Here is an 11231-nt window from a genome sequence, read left to right as displayed (position 1 = left end):
AGCGAGGAGAAAGTGGGGAAAAGCCTCGAAGATATAGGCACAGGGAAAAAAATTTATCAACAGGACACCAGTAGCTTGCATTTCTAAGGAGGACTACATTCTTCTCTCTCAAACTCCACAAATTTCAGAACCTTTTGTATAGATGTGTGTTGTTTTTAATATTTTCTTTTATGTGTACAGGTGTTTTGCCTGTACCTAAGTCTGTGTGCCATGTGTATGTCTAGTGTCCTTGGAGAAAAGAAGAGGGTATTGGGTTCCCTGGAACTGGGATTACAAAAGGTTAGGAGCTTTCCTCATGGGTCTTCTGGAAGAGCAGCCAGCTCACTTAAATGGTGAGTCACCTCTCTAGCCCATAAACTTCAGAACTTTCAATCCTGGATTGTTATACTGCATTTTAAAAATTAACTATTAGAGACTGTGTTTCCTAAGAAACAGTGAAGCAGAGAGTTCTGTCTTGGGAGGATCCTAAGATACACTCAAGATAACACCACTTAACTGGACTGCAGAGAAACAGTACTGGTCAAAAGATGTCAAGTTACCATGCAGTCCCAACAGAGGCTGTGGCCCCTTTCACAGGATGTGACAGTGAGACTGAGTGCAGATATTTCTTCAGAGGTGTCCTGCACTGAGACAAGAGGAGTAGGTTTTTGTTTGTTTGTTGGGTTGGTTGGTTTTTTTGTTTTTTCTCAGATCCATGGCTGCTTTTGAAGATGGTTTTCCTGTAACCATTCACATTCCAGCCCCTCTTTGTCCTCCTAAGTGAGGATGCGGTGCCTCACACAGAGACAGCCCATATATGAAGTAAGTCTGGCCTTTCCTCACCTTCGTGACCTGGTTGTAAGCAACCTCTGACCAGAGGTGAAAGCTGAGGGAATGGCATATCTGAAGTGTTGAAGGCCAACGTCTACTCACGTAGCTTGCCTGTGTCATCCAGGTCTTTTCTCTCAGGAGTCACATCAGCAGTTCCACTTCCATCTTATGGATAATTGTTTTCTGCTGGTGCATGACCGTACTCTAAATACCTATGCTTCTACTGCTCTGATTCTCCTGTTGCCACAATGTCCACCCAACCATCACTCTCACTATAGGTTTCTTTAGTCCCATAAGATCTGCTGAGTTACATGGCCCAAGGGTCGGGGCTGCTTGCTCAAGCCGGCTGCAAACCCCTTCCCATCTCTGATCTCCTGGAAAGTGTTCAGCTTTCCACGTCACTTAGTGAATGGCTTTCTTGTTCTAACTGTGAACCATACTGCCACCCAGTACATAATAATGATAATTCTGGCATATTCCAAAATGTAAAACAACAACAACAACAATAACTCTCCCTCAAAACAAAAACAAAATTATAAAAATATTGCTGAATTGGCCAACCTTTGCATCTTTGTATTTATCTCAAACCGTCTAAAATACATTATTCCAGAAAAGCTTGCCACATACTAGGTACTTTTGTTCATGTGGTCTAATTATCACATGGTAGACTAGAATTGTCATTATTTTGTTTTAAAGATTTATTTGTTTATTTTATATATGTGACACATTGTCACTCTCTTCAGACCACCCATACTTGGCCCTGCTGTGAAGTGTATTATAATATGAATTTACTGTTCTCCTTAATCGGGTGCCACATTTTTCTATTTTTCTCCTATGCTTCACAATGGCTGTATGCCCAGACCAAAAGAGGTCATCAGATCCCATTACAGATGGTTGTGACCCACCATGTGGTTGCTGGGAATTGAACTCAGGACCTCTAGAAAAACAGTCAGTGCTCTTAACTTCTGAGCCATTGCTCCAGACCTCTGGAATCTTCTTAAAGGGGTTAAAGATGTAGACTCCCGTTGTCATAGTTAAGCTCCAACTGTGAACATTAACACAAACCTAGACTCACCTGGGAAGAGCAATGCTCAGCTGAAGAAAAGTTCAAATCAGATTGGCTTGTGACCATGCCTTTCACTCTGTAGTATCCAGTTCTCAGCCAACCCTACTGATTTAATTCCTAGTTTTGATATATGATTTTCATGTCCATTCATTTTATTTATAGTTTTCGTCTCCTAAAATTCTTCACACATCTTCACATGTCTTATTACTATACCTTTGAAACATTTTATCATATTTACTTCAAACTTTAGTTACAAGACTTTTAGGGTATGTATGGGGAGTTATGTAGGGGACGCTCCTGCCTTCAGCACCCCTACTTGGCCCTGTGTGAAGTATAATATGAATTTACTGTTCTACTCAATCAGGTGCCACAGTTTTCTGTTTTTCTCCTATGCCTCACAATGGCTCTACGCCCAGACATTACATGTAAGAGCATAGCAAACATGATGTTAATGACCATGACAATGTATCTTCTATCAGACTATCAATACCGGGTACTGGGAACCCTAATTTCCTAATTTTAGCTGGACTCCACTTGGACTCTTTGCAGCTTTGGTTCAATCTATCTCACTTCTGCCTTCTGACAGTTTTCCATCAGTGTTGTCCCTTCAGCAACCCTTAGTCCTGAACTAGGCCTAGAGTTTTGAGGTGCCTGTGTTTCTTACCTTGATTGCCAACTTTTGGGGTGTAGAAAGAAACTTGTGGCAGACAGGAAGATTTTTTTGCTCTCGAACAAAGGTTGCCAGCTTTCTCTTTGGTGTAGCTCCCCATATACTTGATAGAAGTGTGTGGAAATTCATTCACACTCTCTCTTTTTTTTAAGAGCTGTATATTTTTGTTACATGCATCTGAGTGTTTTACCTGTATGTAAATGCACTAAGAGTGTGCATGTATATAAGTGCACTGAGAGTGTGCAAGTGGTAAGTGCCAAGTGTGTGCCTGCTGCCTGCAGAGATCAGAAGAAGGTCTCAGATCTCTCGGAACTGGAGTTACAGGTGTCTGTGAGCTGCCATGTGAAGGCTGGGAAATTGAACCTAAGTCCTCCTCAGGAACAGGCAGTGCTCTTAACCTCTGAGCCATCTCTCCAGAGCCCACACGCACGCTCAACTCTTCAGGACTCCAATCCGCATGTGCTGCTGCTAGACCTACATTAACACTCTGACAATCTCCTGTGCCACTCCCCAGGGCACTTTTTAGTCTCTGCCCATGTTTGGAAGCTGCTTAAAGCCTTACATAGGCTCTATGACGACTTAAATAAATCCACGACTTATTATATAATTGTTTATTTCGTCTTTTGAGACAAGGTCTTGCCAAGCAGCCCGGGCTGGTTTGCAACCCACTGTGTAACTCAAGCTGTCTTCATAACCAGGAATGCCCCGGCTTTGCCTCTCTAGATCTGGGGATATGAGAATCATGCCCAGTAAAAGCATAATTTAAAAAGTGTTCTTTAGCTTGTCTTGGCACTAGGATAGCAGCAATGGTCTGGTCTTCCTTTCTACAACATGACTGGAAATAGAAATCTTGCCTTTGTTCACCCCCATTGGTCTGAAAGAAGGAAGGTATCAATGTCTTCATTTGGTCTTCCTTTCTCCAACAGCTGTTCCCTCCCTGCAGTTCATATGGTGTCAGTTATGTGCAGTACCAAGTTGATACATTCAGGGATTAGAAAAAATAGTCTGTGGTAGGAATGTGTACAAAATGGACTCACGATGAGTTGAACCCATGAGAGGACTCTTATTATTTCATTTTCCTATGCTTCCATTCTCACAACAGGCTCTAAATGACATAAGAATATGACTATCAACAAAACAAAACGGGATGTATCTGTTTGCCAAGGCACGGTAACCAGTGATTGGCTGTTTGCCAAGGCATGGTGGCCAGTGACTGGCTGTTTGCCAAGACATGTTGACCAGTGATGGCTGCAGACTCCTCCGGGAAAGGACGGTATCATTGCTATTTTATTCTCTTTCCAGAGTTTGAGTAGTTTTCTTCAACCTGTATTATTCTTTGACCCTTTAAGTTGTGATAAATGGAAACTCAAAGGCTACCCAGGAATAAAGCATGCTAAAGAGATGTTAAGTCAGTTTATCCCTTCATCAGACAGAGTAATGGAACACATTTCTTTCAACTTTTACCGAAGTTAGGATTCTTCAGGAATTGGGCTATGAAGTGGTTTGGGAGTAAACTGCACACTTGAGATTCTTGAATTTGCTATCTCTGTCTCTGATGAAGTGCTACCACCGATTGGAGGTCAGTTATTTTCATGTTTGTTGACTTTGGGGGGGTGCATGATTTTTAACGATGATTGGTGTAATAATGACTACAGACAATTCCCATTGAACATGACAATGGAACAAGTGTATGAGTATTCCTCAGAAGAAACAAAAAGACTAGGATTGCAAAAATCTCTGTGTAGAAAGGGCCCCGTATTTGAAATGTCATAATTGTTTTGTGCTTTCTTCTTTTGTTGCAATACTTAGCATATTTTCTGGGAAAAGAAACTACAGATCTCTGAGCAACTGATCTTAGTCCTGATCCAATCTACTAATCCCATCTCCACAGGAGTGGCAGGATAGCTATGTGGTTTTCACAAGATGTCATCTGATGAGCAGGCGTACATTAAGAGTCTAGTCACCTAGGCATAGCTCTAAGAGCTGAGATACCCTTGGACAAGTAAAATCTGGGCTCTCCTGGAGATTGTTTTCTGGTAAAAGGAGGCAGCCAATAGGCAAACACATCTGTACCATAGTGAGTGGTAAATGCTATAGAATCGAGGATTAGGGAGAGAGATTTCTAGATTACAGTTAGTGGTATAATAGAGTCAAGAAAAGTATAATAGAGTCAAGAAATGGCTAATATCAACAGCGAGATGACACCGCATATTCCCTTAGGGATCATCTCAGACAAGAAAGTCCAGCTGGTCATCCCCTTTAACATCCAAGCAGCAAATTGAGACCAAACTCTAGGTATTAGGATCCTCTGTTCCGTGATTTTTTCCCTTCACGTGACACTATTTATAAGGATTTGTAAAGAATTCATGAAGCAGCAGCTCCAGCAATGCAGTGTAGCTGGGAACTGTTGGCAAACAGAGTGGCAAACAAATTAGCCTGACGCGTCCTTATTGATTGCTTACCACTCAGAGAAGATCACTAGCCCCCCAGGGACCAGGCAAATACTTACTGGATTCCCTGCCTCTGAGAAGCTGACAAACGTGGGAAGGAGCCTGGAGGAAAGCATGCACGAGGAGAGCAGATGTTTCAAGGAGCTTTCTGAACAGTGCCGGAGTCAGAGATACAACCAGGGATGCTATTAGGGTAGTGCCTTTTGCCAAAACCCAAATGACATTCTCCACAGGCTTGCTGAGTGACAGAGAAGTCTGCACGCTCACCTTCCTTCCAGCCTTGCCCACACACATGGATTATCATACTGTCAACAACATAATCTAATAAGAAAGATGGCAACGCATTGTCTTTTGTTAGCTGGCGGAAGCCCAAGGACAGTGCTGTTCAACACGGAAGGGCAGACAGATGGAAGTTTCACGCTGTCCTGTAATTGCAAAGTAGCCTTGCCTCTGAGAGGCCTTTGCAGAACAACATCTATTACCTGTGGATAAGTTGGGAGGGTACCTTTAAAACAATATGGAATGGACTTAATGGTGGAATTTAATTGTTACCAATTACATCTAGCTGAGGGAGAACTTGTACCAGGCACTGTGGCTAGCCTAATTAGGCTGTAGAGCAAGGCTCCGTTGCATCCAGGAATACTGAGGCTGCTACTGGGTTGAAGGGAGTATTTCTTTCAAATACCAGTTTTTACACTGCCAAAGGAGCCGGGGCTAGAATCATGGCATTATTTTGTCTTCTCGTGTTGCTGACTACAGTGCTCGAAGGAACAAAAAAGACAATTGAAAAGGTGTTAAAAGGTACCTCCAGTGTACAAAAGAAAACAAATCAGAAAGCCCCAGATATCTCCGTTTTGTGAAAGACTGGGCTGTGCATTTGATCAAAGAACTCCATTAAGGAAATATTCAGCCAAATCAACTCTTTGTCCTTGTATGGTCGTAAAAATCTAGAATTAAGACTCTCTGTTTTTGCCTTTGATACTTTAAAAAGAATCAGTCTCAGGTTTAAAGATATGTAGCATTTTGTGTGCTATTTGGACTTTTTATTGCTTCTCTGTTAGTTTTTTTTTTTTTTTTTTTAAAACACATATTTACGAGAGTCTAGAGATGTATTGTTTAACGGGAATTATGAAAGGCAAGTCAGCTTGGTGTATTCTAGTTCTATCAAGAGTTTGCAGAGAAGCAATGATGAGCACCTAGTATTTTGCATGTTAAGTTTGACTGCACCCCTAATTTGGGGTTTTTCTTTCATTTTTTTTCAATAAGCATACAATAAATACCAACCATATGGGGTCCTACTTGTAATTTACGTATAATTTTATATACATAGATAGATGATTTTGCATATATTATGAATGTGATTCCTCCCCTCCCACTGTCACACAGTTTTCAATTGTGGAATAGTCAGGATATTCAATGTTTTCCCCACTACTGATCTGTTAAGTGCCCACATCTCACAGTCTGGGATATCTGTTATTTGAAAGTCTTCAGTTTTTGTTTTTAATGCTTCAGTCCTTCTTAGAAGACGGAGTAAAATACTCAAGGGAGGGAATACAAAGACAAAGTGTGAAGCAGAGATGGAAGGATAGGCCATCCAGAGAATGCCCCACCTGGAGATCCATGCCATATGCAGACACCAAACCCAGACACTATTGAGGATGCCAAGATGTGCTTGCTGACAGGAGCCTGATAAGAGTTGTCTCCTGAGAGGCTCTGCTAGAGCCTAACAAATGTAGATGTGGATGCTTGCAGCCAACCATTAGTCTGAGCACAGGGGACCCAATGGAGGAGTTAGAGGAAGGACTGAAGGACCTGAAGGAGTTTGCAATCCCATAGGAAGAACAACAATACCAACCAACCAGACCCCCCAGAGCTCCCAGGGACTAAACCACCAACCGAAGAGTACACATGGAGGAACCCATGGCTCCAGCTGTATATGTAGCAGAGGATGGCCTTGTTAGGCATCAATGGGAGGAGAGGTCCTGGTCCTGGGAAGGCTCGATGCCTCAGTATAGGGGAATGCTAGGACAGGGAGGTGGGAGTGGGTGGGTGGGTGAGCACCCTCATAGAAGCTGGGGGAGGGAGGATGGGATAGGATGTTTCTGGAGGGGAAGCTGGGAAAGGGGATAACATTTGAAATGTAAATAAATAAAATGTCTAATAAAAATTTTAAGAAGATGTATTTTATTTTAAATTATGTGTAAGTGTGTGAATCTAGGGGTTGGCATGTACACATAACCACAGATGCCTCCAAAGGCCAGCAGGGGCATTGGATCCTCTGGAGTTGCAAGCAGTTGAAAGCTGCCTAATGTGGGGAAATGAACTCAGGTCCATTATGGAGCAGTAAATGCTCTTTACCACTGAGTCAGCTCTCCAGTTGTTTTGTTTTTATTTTTTTCCATTTACTTTTTGAAGATCTGGGACTTGAATCCAGTCTTTTTCTAGGTAAATACTCAACTACTAAGCTTCATCTCCAAAAACTGACATATTTTGAGTGTGCCTACATATGTGTATAGTGTACATATGCGTATATATTTCATGTGTATGGTATTCATATATGTATATATTTTATGTATATGGATGTGTGTCAACCAGTGCGGTGCAGGTGCCCATGCATGTAATTGTGTGTAAAAGCCAGAAATCAATGTTGGGTATCTTTCTGCATTCCTCTTTACAGTGATTTTATGACAGAGTCTCTCACTGAACCAAGGGCTCATTGATTTGGCTAGACTGGCTGTCCAGTAATGCTCAGTGACTTACCTATCTCCATTTCCCCAGTGCTGGTACTATCAATGTACTCCATTACTTCTGACTCTTTATGTGAGTACTGGAATCCAAAGCCAATCCATGGTTATGTGACAGACACTTCACCTAGTAAGCCATCTTCCCAATCCCATGGTCCTTTTCATTTTATCTTACTTTGTAACTTGAGCTGGCCTCGAACTCACTGTCCAGTCTCAGCTGGTCTTGGACCTGTTTCTACTGCCTTAGTACTAGGATTTGCAGGCCTGTGCCAACACAACCTGAAAGTTCCTTAAATTCTTAGAAACTGATAATCAGAGGTTTATATGTTTATAGCATGGAAGTTATTGAAAATCTTTCAAAGGGGCCCATAGCAGGTCTCAGGAAAAGCAGTTTCTGCCTGACTTCAGATAAGATTAGATCCAGAAAAACTTTATCTGTGATTTATGGAATCTGGCATTACCAAACCACATTAGTTCCTTCTAATTCTGTAGGGCTTAGAATGTACCAGAAGTTATTTTTTTCCCTACCATTCCTTCCTGCCTTAATGAATCCTCGTGCACTGGAATCACTGCCCCAAAAGACCTTTTGATGTTGCCCTTGGAATTTCTCTCAAGAAGAGAGAAGTAGCTTGGTTACCCATCCAAAGCACTAGTTAGTGGTATAATTAGGCTGTGTTGCTGTGTCACAACTAAAAGATGGCGATCGGACACACTCAGCCATGGCAAGATGCTCATGGTAAATGTGGTCCATTTTGAAAGAACTGTTAAATATGGTGGTGGTGTTGGGGTCCGTGATTCACTTGAGAGTAGACAGTCTAGAAGATCCCATGGGTCTTCACATCATGTATGCACTCTCAGTGATGACTTGGATAAGACTGTGGGTAGGTATACTGTTGGAAAGGAGAAGGAAGTGAAAAGTAGACAGGCATTAAAGAAAGGATTAGAGATGTGGGCTAGAGGCTCAAGTGTAGGCTTTGCATAATAAATGCCAATGTCTACTTGTCACTTTTCATTTAAAAATAGCTATGTCCTATAAAATACAGTATGGCTGATATGGTTGATCTCCATTGCCCTTATATAAAAAGAGGTATAGAGAAAGTCAATAACTTGTGCAAGATCTCACAACCCATAGTGATGTGGACTGAGGATTAGGAGGCAGGAAATAGTCACAGCCCTATTCACAGTCACTCTCCATACTGCCGTGCAGAAGGAAGGCACAGATGTGGATGAAAGTGTTGTTACCCTGGCTAGAAGCAGTGAGGCTGCTTTGGAAAGGAGTGCATAGGCAGTGATTCACACCAATTCTCAAGGTTCTCTTATAGTGTATTCTTGCCTGGTAGACAAACTGTACCCAACGGCCTCCAGAATCCTTCTGAGTGAAAGATTCCATGTCCTTATTATGGGCCAGTGAAGGAGAAATTAAATATAGTAGATGGAAGTACAAAGGGAACTGGGGATTCTCACATGGGTGGGAAGCATGTACAGGAGGGTGTCAGCATGTTTCCAATAGGAATGCGTGTTCACAGGAGTACTTCCTGACTTTTTGTAAGTCTCAGCTGCCCTGGCTAAGTGGTTAAAAGATGCCACTGAAGGGCTGGGATTGATGGTTCAGTGTGCAAGGGTACTTGCTGCACAACCATAAGCACTTGACCTTAAATCCCCAACAACCATGTAAAAGCTGGGCATCACTACATAGGTGCCTGCAATTCTAGCACCATGCAGAAGTGGATACAGGGAGATCACTAGGCCATCAGCTTAACTCTAAGGTCAATTAGAGACCCTGTCTCAAGGGAACAATGTTGGGGTAGTAGAGCATAACATCCTCTGCCTTCAGTGTATATCATAAACAGGCCCATATTTCTGTCATACACAAGGATGCATACAACACACACACACACACACACACACAGAGAGAGAGAGAGAGAGAGAGAGAGAGAGAGAGAGAGAGAGAGAGAGAAAGACAGAGACAGAGACNAGAGAGAGAGAGAGAGAGAGAGAGAGAGAGAGAGAGAGAGAGAGAGAAAGACAGAGACAGAGACAGAGACAGAGAGACATACACAAAATATACAAACACATGTAGAGGAATGTTAATCCAGCTGCTCTGGCAAGGGATCACATCCAAAGACCTTCCAGGTCTATGTGATCTAGGTAGAATGTAGAGATGCCAAAAATCTTTAGTCCCTCTGTCTGGAATACAGACATGCCTTTGGTACACACCTTTAATCCCAAAAAATAAAGGTAAAGTTAGTTTGTAAAGGAAGCAGCCATGTTTGAAAGAGATGTCTAATTGAGGGGTAGACAAAGTGATGAATCAGAGATAGATTTGACAGAATGAGTCGGAGATAGGATACACCTAACTCTCATGAGAACAGACAAGAAAGAGAGACTACTTAGGAGCAGCAAAAAGGTAGAGGTGGAGGGCAGCTCAGTGAGTGCAGTTTAGTTGAGTTCCTTCATGAGTTCATGTAGTTCAGTGCAGGTCAATAGAGGCAATTGAAGCCAGAGAACAAGAAGGAACCAGAGCAGTTTGAGGCCAAGCAGAGCAATTCAGTGAAAAACTGAGGGAAGTCAGACTGAATCTGTCAGCTTGGAGAGGAGTCTGAGCCAGAACAGCTGAGTTGAACCAGCCAGCCAGAGTTCAAAAAGAACTAGAAAGGATTAGCTTATTCTGCAGCAAGCCTCCGAGATGACAATTATATCAGGCAAATAAAAGTTACTTTTACAGACACAAACACACATCTTCACACAGAGACAGCACATACAGACAAACACACAAATACAAACAGACACACAAAGAGACATATATTCACACACATGGAGAGACATATGGATATGCACACATATACACACCATACACAGACACACACAGACACACACACACACACACACACACACACACACACACACGCGCGCGCACACGCAAACACAGACAGACACACATACCCAGATACTCACAAAGACATAAACATACAAACACAGAGATACATAGGTACACAGCACACACAGACATACACGGATACTTAAATGAACAACTTTAGAGGAAGCTCATGGCTCCTGGGCTATTCATATCCTCTCTGCTGTCTCTGAAACCTTTGGCTTTGGGTGTGTTGTGTAGGCTTATTCAAAACAAGTTGAGTCTGTTTCCCACACCCGGGCTTTCCGCCTGTCCTGTTTCTTCTGGTAAATCTTTGTCAGTTGCTTCAGTGTTTTCCCCCATGGGAAACTGTGGAAGGTCTTTGCCTTATGATAATTTTCTTCAGAGTAGCCTCTACTTTCTCAGGGATCTTGGATGAATGCAATCCCTGGATCACACTTGGCTTATTACCCATGGTTCAACTTTCATGAGACAGCGTGAGATCATCAGCTCCTATCACAGATCTAAATCTTACCAGTCAGTCACATTTCAGGCACCCAGGAGCTACTGGCGGCCGTAACCTGCCATCTCGGATGCTATAGGTTTATGCTATATCTGCCTTGGTTTATACCTATGC

At 42.4% G+C, this 11231-nt stretch overlaps 1 pseudogene; it reads right to left on the bottom strand.

The window, feature by feature from the left end:
* LOC110316749 overlaps nucleotides 1–7799 on the bottom strand; it is a 38077-nt pseudogene extending 30278 nt beyond the window's left edge.
* Nucleotides 7800–11231: the final 3432 nt, after the last annotated feature.

Source organism: Mus pahari, chromosome 2, assembly GCF_900095145.1.
Source record: "Mus pahari chromosome 2, PAHARI_EIJ_v1.1, whole genome shotgun sequence".
NCBI lineage: Eukaryota > Metazoa > Chordata > Mammalia > Rodentia > Muridae > Mus > Mus pahari.
This window is presented reverse-complemented; position numbering and strand designations above follow the sequence as displayed.